We start from the raw sequence: 14,446 nt of genomic DNA on the forward strand, positions 1-14,446 counted from the left end.
ACATGCAGCGGAGCGGCTAGGCTCGTGAGCCGTGGCCGCTGAGCCTGCGCGTCCGGAGCCTGTGCTCCGCAACGGGATAGGCCACAACAGTGAGAGGCCCGCATACTGCAAAAAAAGAAAATAATAATAATAATAATTAATCAAATTAAGAACTGCAGTATCTAAAATCTGTTCGAAACTCAGGAAACATAGTGCTGCTTTGTGATTAAGAGTGCTGTAGCGCATTGATTCACTTTAGCACTGCATCTACTGGAGTAGGAAAAAAATACATAAATGACCAGATTGCAGCTGATCAGACCTGAGGAGAGACGCATTTGTAACAGTGGAATAGAGGCAAACACACATTGTGAGAACTAAAAACGATGGAATTATTCAACACTTTATGACACTCCAAGGACCATCATTTTTATCTCCTTTCTTCTATCCCTCAACTTAGAGCCAAAGAGATTTGAAATGGCTAGAATTCCATGTGATAAGGAAAATTATTTCTATTTAGTAGATGTGAACATACTCTTAGAATAAAATTTAGCAAAAACTATATTGTTATATAATAGGAAACTCAAAATCACAGTCCCATCCCACCCCCATAGTTAAGGAACACAAAATAATGGGCGATATTCTCCATGGTAATAGAAAAAAAAATTTTTTAAGATATTCAAATGGACTTAACACAATCTCCCTGACTGCTCAGCTTCCATTATTAGTATACATGTGAGCAAACTGATCAATTTCTATGGGAGTCAGAAAAAAGGTTTTACTGTTGACAGCAAAGACATGCACTGAAGAGCAGATGCTGTCATCAAATTGTAGCATTCAGTTACTCTGCTTTGAAATTAAGTGAAATACTTGTTTAAAAATGTTTTCTTATTAGAATATACAATGATCATTTTAAATTCTCTCTGCTATAATAGGACATTTCTATCACACTGCAATCTGGACTGTGCCATAAACACTATTGTACTTGAACAGATGGAAATCATAAAGTGATATTTAGCTACTGATTTCCTGTCATATAGTTTTGCAAACTGAAAAAAGAGAAATCAACATTTGCAATCAACTAAAAACAAAATATACTATCTAGTAAGCTAAAGTGATGCTAATGTGACATAGGAATATAAATGCCTTCAACTTAACATACGGTGGTTTTCAATGATACCTCACAAAGTTAGTCAAGATAGTGAGGTGTGGGAGCAGGGCTCGGAGAAGGGATGATATGCAAGATATCTACGAAAGATATGCCTGGCATTGTGCGTAACAGTTTCAACAGATCAAGTGATATATGTGCTAGTGAACCTACCACTGAGTTAAGAAATAGCCAAAGGTATTAAGGAATACTCTTTGAACTTTAGAGCTTTAATTTCTTCCTATAGAAAATAGGGTGATGATACTTACAAACTACTTCATAAAATTACTAAAGAAATTAATAAATTTATGCCCAGTACTATATACTGCAAAGTGACTTTAATTCCACGGAGGGTTTTTTAAAACTCATTATTAGTAGAAGGACATCTGATCTATTAACCACATGACATAAGATCACAGAAGAGACTGATTATTGAGAAGTAAAGAAAACACTAATGAATATAAAAATAGCAGACATAAGGAGCAACCACTAACCCTAGGACTGAAATAGAGTGACCAAAAAAGAACCCAACATCCCATGCCTCGCTAAGATCCAGATATTCTTGGAAAGGTCACATGGCTCGCTGGATGGTAAAGAAGTTTCCTGTGGTGCTGCACCAGCACAGCTTGCTGAAGATCTATTCTCTAGGGTGTTAAGGAAAGCCATTCACGGGGAGGTGCCTTACAGCAAGTAGTCCATTATGAAACCACCCAGAAGCTGCCGGTTGCCATATACTGCAGAAGCCAAACACTGCTGCTGCAACAGTGGTAGCAGCAGAGGCACTCTGCTACAAAACTGTCAGGCGTGTGGAGGCGGGAGTGGTACAGGGTGTAGAAGGAAGCTCCTGGTTATTAGGTGTTGCTGACCATCATGGCACGGCAGGAGCCACGGAAGCTGCAAGCACTCCAGGACCATGGAAGAAGACCCCTTCCTCCTTCAGTGAGACTGTGCCAGCACCCTCACCTGACAAAACCTGACGCTGTGCCAGTAGGCAAAGGAAAAACATTTAAAGGGTTCACCTCCGTTTGTCCAGATCAGCCAATGAAGTTGAGACGTAATAAAATGATGAGTGGAACACTCAGCTAGAATTCCAAACCACTGTACATTTTACCTTGAAAACTAAAAATAAAGGTGTAAGTGAAAGAGTCAAGGATGGAAAAACCTTAGATAAAATTCATTCCTTGAACCTCAGTCTCCCTAATAATGAAGGAACAACCATTCATATTTGACTCATTTGAGTGGGACAGATTAATAAAATACAAAATCTGAAGTTTCAGATTTGGGGACTGATTTCCCTCTGAAACTTAGGATAAGACGGGGGAAAGGATACACTGGCTAAGAAAACAAAGACAAAAACATGTACCTTATACTGTAATACGCAAAGAACTATTTTCACCAAGTCTACTCTCACTGAAACCTCTTGTTGACCTAATGACTGTTTCCATTCCCTTTTGCTATCATGCTTGCCAAGCACTGCCAAGCAAGAGTAGTTAATATTTAGAATATTCTCCTTGCCAAGTAGGTATAACATATTGGTCATAATGGTTAAACTATAGGATACAATAAAAGTGAAGAAAACGGTAATTTAAAAGAGAGAAAGACATAGAAGCTACTAATGCAAATTTTGTTCTTGGTTCCCCCTTCACTCTTAATTTTAGAGTCTTGGCCTAGAAACTTTATTCACTCCCACACTGATGACTAAATCCTTATCTCCAGGCTAACTTTGCTAAATTCCAGACTCTCAGACACCTTAAACAAAACATACCATGTGAAATGACCAAGTACCAAGAAAATATGTGATAAAAACTGACATCCCCACCTCCCCTGTCAAAGAAAGAAAACCTGAAAAAAAAAACCAAAACCCAATAACCATGAAAGAAACTTAACTGGTAGTCAAAAATCTCCACCATCTTTACATCAACACATACCTTGTCTCAAAAGTCATCCAATCCAGATCGTTCTCCAGTGAGTTTTACACTCTATCTTTTAAAAAGAGTCAAATTATAGAAGGAAGAAGAAATGCCATGAAGCATTTGAAACCTTTATACCGATTTTAATAATAAAACTGGACACATGCAGTACAATAAAAGAATCTTATAGACCAATATACCTTATAAGCACAGACGTAAAAAATTCGAAGCATTAGAAGATTTTAAATGTAATGTTGATAGTAGTAGCACTAGTACAGACTAAGAAGGGTTACAGTAGTTAGAAACAACATGCTTTTTCAAACCATAACACCACTTATTTTGACCTACCTGTAGGATATGATTCTAGCTGATAAAGAATGATACTTAAGGAACAAATTTCCAGTTATAAGATGAATAAGCTCTGGGGATGTAATATACAGCATGGTGACTAGCATTAACAATACTGTATACCTGAAAGTTGCTGAGAGAGTAAATCTTAGTTCTCATAACTTGTAAGTCAAGGAAAAAAACTGTAACTGTGATATGATGAACGTTAACTAAACTTACTGTGGTGATCATTTCACAAGATATACATACATCAAATCATTATGCTACAATGTAAATTAATACAATGTTATATGTCAATTATATCTCAATAAGGCTGGAAAAAAGACTAGGAAGGGTTTATCCTAGAAATAATGGGATAGTTTATTAATTGGAAAACGTCTCAGTATAATTTATTACATTAACAGACTAAAGGAAAAAACCAAGTTACCATTTCAATGCATGCCAAAAGCTTAGTTTATCTAAAACCAAATTTAGTAGTTTTGTCTTCAATTTTATTCCTCCTCCTGTGTTTCAGGTAATCAGATATATACATGTAAACTTCTATATAGATCTTTGTGAACTTCCCCCTTTTCCTCACTTTTCTGTCATCCAATTCCTCTTGATCATAGCTCCACAGTGCTTCTATTACTAGAATAGAAATACAATGGCTCTCTATTTGATTCCTTGCCCCCAAACAGACCCTTGTCATCTCATGCCCAGATTATTAAAGCATCTAAAAATAAGTCTCTCTGTCTCCAACTCCTTTACTTTTAGGTACTGAATGTTTTTATACACTTCCTCTCTTCCCAAAGAGAAAGCTTATTTAAAAAGACATCTGCAGGGCTTCCCTGGTGGCACAGTGGTTAAGAATCTGCCTGCCAATGTAGGGGACAGGGGTTCGATCCCTGGCCCAGGAAGACCCCACATGCCGCAGAGCAACTAAGCCCGTGCTCCACAACTACTGAGCCTGCGCTCTAGAGCCTGCGAGCCACAACTACCGAGCCCGCGTGCCACAACTACTGAAGCCCGTGCACCTAGAGCCCGTGCTCCGCAACAAGAGAAAGCACAACAATGAGAAGCCCGTGCACCGCAACAAAGAGTAGTCCCCACTAACCAAAACTAGAGAAAGCCTGCGCACAGCAACGAAGACCCAACACAGCCAAAAATAAAAACAAATAAATTTAAATAAATAAATACAGGCGTTTCAGTTATAAGGTATTACAGTTTTCCCTCAATATTCTCGGCAGATTGGTTCCAGGACTCCCACAGATATCAAAATCCTAGGATGTTCAAGTCCATCATGGAAAACGGCATAGCATTTGCATATAACCTACGTACATCCTCCTATATACCTTAAATCATCTCTAGATTACTTATAATACCTAGTACAATGTAAATACCATGTAAATAGTTGCCAGCATGCTGCAAATTCAAGTTTGCTTTTTGGAACTTTCTGGAATTTTTTTTTTCTGAAAATTTTCCATCCTTGGTTGGTTGAATGCACAGATGCAGAACCCACAGATAAGGAGGGCCGATTGTATTTCCTACAAACAAGCCTTGCGTTCTGCAAAGTCACACACTATAAATATATTTAGTAAATATAGAGCATTGTTTTTAAAATAGAAGAGAGCTTGACAGAAGGGGATATAAGAAACAGCTGGATTATGGAAAGAAGGGCAAAGTGAATGAAAATTGTGACGCACAGAGAATAAATACTTCTAAGATACAGTGTGTAGTCGAAGAGAACCAACAGGCAGGATGTGCAGTGAATGGGCTGCAGGCATTCAGGCTCAATGTTCAGTCTGTTTTGTAACCAACTGCTACAATTTGGAGGTGCTGGGAAATACCACTATAAACCAGTTCTACTTCCATATTGTACTGACATCATTCCCTTAAGTGCCAATAGTGTATAAGCCAAATTATTCACTGAAATGGACACTGTAATAGAATACATTGTGCTGTGTTTCTGTATTTTATTTGAAAAAGAATTCTACTGAAAAGAGGGAAGTGGGAAGGAGGAAAGAAAAAAAAGAGAGGAAGTGACGGGGACCGAAAAGAAGAAAAAGAGGGTAAGAATGATGAATTGGCTAATGAATTAACTGACTGACTGACTAATTTGGAAAACAACTGCATTAGGCCACCTTCCCTAAAACTGACTTCTCCCATCCAGGTTTCTGATGGGAGATGAAAGGTAATGACCTTAAGATTAAATATCACCAATGAGAAGCTAAGATTTCCAAAAGCTGTGCCTTCTGTTTTTAACTGGGTCTATCCAGAGTGGGTTGGCACATTTGGCTTTAAATTCTGAATTAAATGAAGATATAATAACTAGAAAAACCTGCATTCTCACTCAGCAAAAGAGCTAAATCACTTTTCATGGGTTTGAATTTTTGAATTCAAAACTGTATCACTCTGAACCAGGCAGTGAGTAAGATGGGCCGCCTTACGGCATTTTCTTCTGAATGTCCTTCTAGAAAACACCTAACAAAAATGTGATACCAAAGGAAGGTATTGCTGAGTTAAAGCATGTTGACAGCGATAGAAAAATTTATGATTTGAATACAAGTGCCAATAAAAAGGTAGAATACTGGTGGGGAAGAAATTCCCAAATGAAGAAATGTGGTAAACTTCCAAACATTACTGGCAGTTTCTATTCCCTGAAAGCACTGCAAGACAACATTGTGCAGAGGTGTGAATCAATGAGTTATGAATAAATGCATTGCACATATACTGAAGAAACACCTTGTTAATTATGTTACTATGCAGATACAAAACATGAACTGAGTAAGAATTCAAGTCAACCTTCCTCAGCCACAAAAAAATATAAATAAATTCATATGTCCTAGGTACGTTAGGTGCACCTACAAAATCAGGTGTAAAGAGGAAAGTTACAGCATCAGCTCCTCCAAGCACATACCTGAGACCTAAATCTGTCATTCTGACAATCTACTTTTGGCTTTGGACGGTCCTGTTATCAAATAAGAAAATTCTTGTCTACCCTGATACAGGTGCTCAATATCATATTAAGATTTAAATTATGCTGATTTTGCTAGATAAGACAGATGGCTGTCCTATAAATTAATGTCCTAATTCTATTATTGTTGAACGAATTGAGGAATGAAAAGAAACAAGAACATGTTTACAGAATTAAACCTTTCAAATGGTATTAAGAATACTAGGGGTACAATTTTTGTAAAAAGTAAATGTTAATAACTAACTGAACAAAAATATAATGGAACTGGTGCCCTGCTGACTTGACAGAAAAGAAGTTCAGGATCTCTATTTTATGGTCAGAATGATTTGCTGTTCATTAATATTTCTCTATAACAGATTTGAAGAAGCCTGAAAATATATCTAGATTATCATACTGTCACTATTCCCACACATCCTAATATATTTTTATGCAGGGTAATTTTTTATTTCACTTGGTTATCACCAAGACAGTATCCTGCCTAAAAATTTGCTCAAAGATATTAACAATAACACTACAAAGTAGGTACTGTTCTTATAGATGAGGAAATTATACCATGGAGAGGTTTAGAAAGTTGTTGTTCAAGATGACAAAGCTGGTAAGGAACAGAGCTAAGATATAAGCCTAAGATAAAAAGTGTCTGGTTTCTATATATGCCATGTAATTAATGTCAACAGCAGTTAGTTTTCTGGATGAGTTGATATTGTTCATTAAATGTAATTTCCACATGAAAACAAACTCTGAAATACAAATAAATAACGAATTTCACAGAACAAAACCTTTTTTTGTAATTTGGAAACTCGTTCTGTATTTCATCACATCTACTGTCTTAGATGCATAATTGTGGGGAGTGAAACACAGGTAGATGCCTGCAGGAACTTTAAAGAGCGGGGCCAGGCAGGATGGCATTGTAGTAAAATAAATGCTTTTGAGCTTAGCAGGCACATAATTCAATTAAGTTTGGCTCAAATACTAATTCACAATTCACTTCTGTTTTCTTTCACTCTGAAGACTCTACAAAATTTGAGAATTAGAGTAAGCAACAAAATTTTGAGTTTTTTTTATGTGTCTATCTCTGATATTTTAAAATCTGTTTTTTACTTTGTTGCTTTCTTATCCTGCATTTTCCTGCCTCTACTAATTGCCTATGACCGTATAAGTTACCTTTTTAATACCTCTCTTGCTTCCTACTTTCATTTGACTATTAATTCTTGGCTTCATCCCAGAAATCTCTGTGAAAGCCTGTCTTTGCATCTATAAGGCCAATGTCATGGTCTCACTTTTTTTTCATCTCTAACTTGGATGCTGCAACTGGTTCCCTTAAATGCAGTATGCATTAACTGTTAACTGTTGTTCATGTTCCACAAGGGAGATAGAATTTTATGAACAGAGAGAGTGAGGGAGGTTATTATTATTATTATTTTTATTTATTTTTGCGGTACGCGGGCCTCTCACTGTTGTGGCCTCTCCCGTTGCGGAGCACAGGCTCTGGACGCGCAGGCTCAGCGGCCATGGCTCACGGGCCCAGCCGCTCCGCGGCATGTGGGATCTTCCTGGACCGGGGTATGAACCCGTGTCCCCTGCATCGGCAGGAGGACTCTCAACCACTGCGCCACCAGGGAAGCCCAGGAGGTTATTATTTTATCCTATTTTTAAAAAAAATTTCTCAATGCCCTGAGTCCAAACTCCTTAGGTTCACAAACAAAGCTCTCAGTAATCAAGCCACAAACAACCACTTCCAGTTTTCTATGCCCATTTCCTTCTCCTTGGTGGATTTCTCCCTTATTCCCTGTTTAACACAGTCATATACGGTTCCCGCTACTCTTAACTACTGTTCCTTCTCCTTGGAATGCCTTTCTAAACTTCCTGCTCAAATTTCAAGGTCCAGTTCAAATCCCACCTTCCTTGAAGACATCCTTCCTCTAGACATTAAGTTACATTAAGTTACATCTAGTTTTCTGCTAGATGATAGCAGAAAACATTTTACAGTTATTCACTATTTACATGTCTGTCTTCCAAACCAGAGGTGGTCCTTAAGGATAACAAGCACACCTAGTTCATCTTTATAACCCAAACTCTAAACGAGAGCCTGGCATATAGTCAGTACTTGATTAGTGTTCATTGTTTATAAGGTTAAGAGTACAATGTTGGAGTGACATTAGCCAGGCAGTAGAACAAGATATCCCAGCTCTCATTTCCCCATGGAAACACCAATCTAACAACAACATAAAGACCAAAATACCTTTAAAAGATTTCCAGATTCCAGTTAAGAAGTTGCAGTACCCCAGGCAGCACAAAGCCAAGAAGAGTTGCAGCGAAATGGTTAAGAAGAAAGTTTCACTATACCAGCAACAGTTCCTCCGCCAAGGCAGAACAGATCAGCCCCAGGAGAACACCTTGTCTTGGAACTTCTCCTGGTCGGGGTCAGGGGTGGGAGATGGAGGTGCATCCAAGGTTCTAGCGTTTTGGAAAGAACACCTGAGGGACTCATTTCTGTCTTGCCTAACTCTTAACCGAGAAGGAAAAAGACTTGTACATTGACAACTACAAAACAGTGTTGAAAAAAATTAAAGACGACACAAATAAATGAAGAGACATCCCACATTCGTGGACTGGAAAATTTAATATTGTTAAAATCACTCAAAGTGATTTACAGATTCAAGGCAATCCCTGTCAAAATCTCAATGGCATTTTTTACAGAAATAGAAAAAACAATCCTAAAATTCATATGGAATCTCAAAGGGCCCCCAATAGCCAAAACAACCATGAGAAAGAAGAACAAAGCTGGAGGCCTCACACCTCCCAAGTTCAAAACATATTATAAAACTACAGTAATTAGAACAGTATGGTATTGGCATAAAGACAGACATACAGACCAATGGAACAGAACAGAGAGCCCAGAAATAAATGTGCACATATAGAGCCAAATGATCTAAGAGTGCCAGAATTACAGAATAGGGAAAGGATAGTTTCTTTAACAAATTGTGCCAGGAAAACTGGATATCCACATGCAAAAGAATGAAATTGGACCTTTACCTTACACATACACAAAACTCAATTCAAAATGTATTAAAGACTTAAATGTGAAACATGAAACTATAAAACTCCTAGAAGAAAACATAGGGGAAAAAGTTTCATGACAATGATCTTGGCAATGATTTCCTGGATATGACACCAAAAGCACAGGCAACAAAAGCAAAAATAGACAAGGGTTACACCAAACTAAAAAGAATCTGCATAGCATAAGGAAAATTAACAAAGTGAAGGGCAACCTACAGAATGGAAGAAGATATTTACAAATCATATGTCTGATAAGGGGTCAATACCTGAAATATATAAGAATGTCCTACAACTCAATGCAAAAATATAACTCAATTTAAAAATAGGCAAGAGACTTGAATACACACTTCTCCAAAAAAGACATGCAAATGGCATACAAAAGACATACATGTATTGGAAAACACATTCAACATCACCCATCATCAGGGAAATGCAAATCAAAAACCACAATAAGATGTTACCTCACACCTGTTTGTATGGCTATTATTTTCTTTTAAATGCTGGTGAAGATGTGGAGAAATTGGAACCCCTTTGAACTGTTGGTGAGAATGTAAAATGGTGCAACTGCTAGGTAAAACAGTATGAAGATTCTTCAGAAAATTAAATACAGAAGTATCATATGATCCAGCAATCCTACTTCTGAGTATTTATCCAAAAGAAATGAAATAAGGATCTCAAAGAGATATTAGCACTCCCATGTTCATTGTAGTACAATTCACAATACCCAAGAGGTGGAAACAACCTAAATATCCATTGATTCCACTAATGGATGAATAGACAAAGGAAATGTGATATATATATATATATATATATATAATGAAATATTATTTAGCCTTAAAAAAAAAAAAAAGGAAATCCTGTATATACAACAAAATGGCTGAACTTGGAGGACATTATGCTCTATGAAATAAGCCAGTCACAGGACAAATACTTCATGATTCCACTCATATGAGGTATCTAAAGTAGTAAAACTCATAAAAGCAGAAAGTAGAATGGTGGATGCCAGGGACTGTGGGGAGGAGGAAATGGGGAGCTGCTGTTCAATTGGGTATAGAATTTCAGTTATGCAAGATAAAAAAGTTCTAGAGCTCTACTATACAACATTGTCCTTATAGTTATAAATATTGTACTGCACATTTAAAAGTTTGTTAAGAGAGCAGCTCTCATGTTATGTTTTTTATCACAAAAACAAACAGAAAAACCAACTACAATGTTCATGACGTCTCTGTTGGAGTACCTACAGACTATCTCAGGAAAAGGCAAAGAGCTTGCTCTAGGTCTGCCAGTAACAGGTGGTTCAAGGTTGCTGGAACTGAAGTGTATAATTTTACCGGAAGAAAAATTGTAAGCAGACACAACTTCCAGAGTAGGAATACTAACCAGAATGAAGACTTTGTCAAGTTACTATTAAGGTAAGTTAGGATATGTAAACATAAGGAAGCATACTTAAAATCTGAGCAGACAGAAACTAGAAAGGAAAATTTATTTTGATTGATAGACCTATCCACTTGAGAGGAGCCTGAGGCTCATTTTCACTGTGCAGTAACCACAAAGAAAGAAACCGTATATAAGGCAGGGGTGAGGGGTATTTAAGTGAGAAGAGTCAAAGTCCTCGTGGAATTTTTAGAAACAACCCTATTTTAGTATCTAAGCCAAAAATTCCTAAGAAATTTGATTTAGTGAGAACAGTGTAACCATCATCAAGCTTGAGGATATCAATTCTTTAGCGCTGGCATGGATTCTCTCACTAAGAGAGAAGAATAAGTAACTTGGGACTATACACAAACTATCAAACTCTATCCTAAATCCAACATTCTCTTAAATAAAATAGCACATATAAAAGTGCACTGTAAACTATAAAGACAGATGTTAGTTACAGTTATATAGATTTATATAGTCACACATTATTAATAGTTTAGTAATATTCATATAGCAATATTCATATATTGTTAATTTCTGGTGTAACCTGTGAGTTCCATTATTTTATGACACAGATAATCTCAGCCACGTGGATAGCTTTAGTATCACGCCAACAAATGTTAATACAATTATAGTTATTTTTTGTTTACTTAATAGAAAAGGTGAAAATTCAGTCTTTAGAATATGTTCTAGTTGAACTAACATTCTATTTAGCTAGCATTTCATTATTTCTTCCTACCTAGCACCAATCTTCTGTACCAATCCTCCCCAAAGTAGCTAACACTAGACACATGATACTAGGCAGACACACACATGCACACACACACACACACACACACACACACATCCTGTCATTGTCTCAATATCATTTTGTAATTCCACATCCTGGCATCCAAAGTCCCTTACATTCATTAGGTGGCAAATATTTGTTAATGATAGGTTTCTAATTCTAAGCAGAAAATCCAGCATTGTTAATAATAGAGCATATAACACTTAACATATTAATACGAAAGCAATTTTAAAATTGCTAGACCCCCCTTTTTAATTTTCTTAAAAGCTCTATATAATAAATAATGTGGCCTTTACAGTTTACATACACGTTCAGTCTTTTCTTTTCCCTTTATCTCTTACACTAATTAATGTTTTTTTATAGTCCAGAATGTTTTACCCACTGTAAGCTGCCTCAAATTCCGTATATTCAGGGAAGTTATAAATAACTGTTTAAAAATAGCAGTTAAAAAGCAAAACAAATTAAATACAATTACTCAAAACTTTTTTTAATTTCCACAAATATTTTGGATTAATTGGATGATATTCTGCAGTGATGCATGAGAGCTGGAATTTAATGATTTAATTTTAGAGAGAAGACTGCATAGAGTAAACTAACAATTCTGTTTCAATCACTCTAGCAACTAAACACAGCATTTATTATTACAATCATAACATCTGAAATGTGCTGACAACTTAACAGAAATCATCAAGGATTTTTTTTAAAAAGGAAAAAGGCATCTTTTTTTTAACATCTTTTTTGGAGTATGATTGCTTTACCATGGTGTGTTAGTTTCTGATTTATAACAAAGTGAATCAGCTATACACATACATATATCCTCATATCTCCTCCCTCTTGTGTCTCCCTCCCACCCTCCCTATCCCACCCCTCTAGGTGGTCACAAAGCACCGAGCTGATCTATCTGTGCTATTCGGCTGCTTCCCACTAGCTATTTTACATTTGGTAGTATATATAAGTCCATGCCACTCTCTCACTTTGTCACAGCTTACCCTTCCCCCTCCCCGTGTCCTCAAGTCCATTGTCTACATCTGCATCTTTATTCCTGTCCTGCCCCTAGGTTCTTCAGAACCTTTTTTTTTTTAGATTCCATGTACATGTGTTAGCATATGGTATTTGTTTTTCTCCTTCTGACTTACTTCACTCTGTATGACAGACTCTAGGTCCATCCACCTCACTGCAATAACTTAATTTCGTTTCTTTTTATGGCTGAGTAATATTCCATTGTATATATGTGCCACATCTTCTTTATCCATTCATCTGTCGATGGACACTTAGGTTGCTTCCATGTCCTGGCTATTGTAAATAGAGCACAGCCACTATGAAGCCATCTATTTAATATGTGGCTTAATAAGGTTCACTCTGACAACCCCAAATTTCCCACCTTGTCTTCTGTCTATACCTAGTATCTAGAGACCAATTTTCTAATCTTAGTAAACTGCCTGAAAAACTAATTAAGCACTATTTTCTATCTGTTTTAGTAAAGGATGAGCAGGAGAGGAGCCTAAAAAGTCTGAAAAAATATCAATACCAAGTCCCAGTCACTGTATAAGGAAGGAGTACCCTTTAGGCTTTGTTGGACTTTGTTCCAATGAGATAATGTTCAGCTCAACAATCCCATTAATCTGTATGGATAAAAGAAGCACTTTTTCCATTTACAGTGGGGAGGGAAATGTACTGAAAACTTGTATGCAAGAATACTGTTTCAGATCTGGTGTTGGTAAGTTCTTAATGAGTTAGTCTAAAGACTGGGTCTCAAGAAGCCCATGCAGAAGTATAAGACCATTATAATGTTACCAAATCCCCAAAAACAGTTTAATAACTGAAACGGAACCTAGCTTTATAACATATAAAATCACTAGTACAAACCTCCACTCTAGCACCTATATTGTATATTTATTATCAGTCTTTCTGAAGAGAACATCCCATGACCTAAAAGACTGTAATCAGTCAGTAGTCCGCTGAATGAATGAATGGTTTTGCTTTTTAAAACACTTTTGAAAGGGTCTACTTTCCAAAATGTACTAGTTGGTTTTAAACCAAATAAATGCAAACCAAGCAAAATTCAAAAACAATTTTTAAATTAAAAATAAATTCAACATAGACAAACCAGGTGCAGGAAATGACTGAACAAACAATGCAGAGAACTATTCTAGTATACCAAAAAACAAAACTCCACAATCGACAAATGAAATGGGACCCAAAATATATTAAGATGTACCATAAGGTATGCTTTTTTAAAGAAGGCAATAGGACTTATAATTAACCTTGACAATTTCCAGGATACAGTGATTTGTATTTTAGACAGTTGGTTGCTAAATTTGTGTGACAGATAATACATGTAGCAACTAAAATTACAGTACTGTCCTTTCCAAATGCTACAACAAATGCTTGATTAGCATTATGTAAATACACCTCCTTTCTGATCAGGACCAGGCAGAATATTTCATTAAAATATGCACGCAAGGGGCTTCCCTGGTGGCGCAGTGATTGAGAGTCCGCCTGGCATTGCAGGGGACGCGGGTTCGTGCCCCGGTCCAGGAAGATCCCACATGCCGTGGAGCAGCTGGGCCCGTGAGCCATGGCCGCTGAGCCTGTGCGTCCGGAGCCTGTGCTCCGCAACGGGAGAGGCCACAACAGTGAGAGGCCCGTGTACCGAAAAAAAAAAAAAAAAAAAAAAAAATGAATACGATTGCTTATGCCATGTTTTGGCAAAGCATTTATTCACTGCAATATTTTGAAATACAATTGCTGAGCAAGAATGACACGTGAATGCCTTATTTAATTGCATTTACTCCACTATCAGTTATCTATAAACTTCAACACAGTTCTTCAGTGAACTTTCTAAA

General features: G+C 36.9%; 1 protein-coding gene across 5 annotated transcripts in view; it reads right to left on the minus strand.

Moving 5' to 3' along the window:
• Window positions 1-14,446, minus strand: part of HS2ST1 (heparan sulfate 2-O-sulfotransferase 1) — a 227,372-nt gene that overhangs the window by 120,546 nt on the left and 92,380 nt on the right. The gene's annotated exons all lie outside the window — the stretch shown is intronic.

The sequence above is a fragment of the Delphinapterus leucas genome, chromosome 1, assembly GCF_059928025.1.
Source record: "Delphinapterus leucas isolate spDelLeu-1000000601 "Yukka" chromosome 1, BTC_Dleu_Yukka2, whole genome shotgun sequence".
NCBI classification, from domain to species: Eukaryota; Metazoa; Chordata; class Mammalia; order Artiodactyla; family Monodontidae; genus Delphinapterus; species Delphinapterus leucas.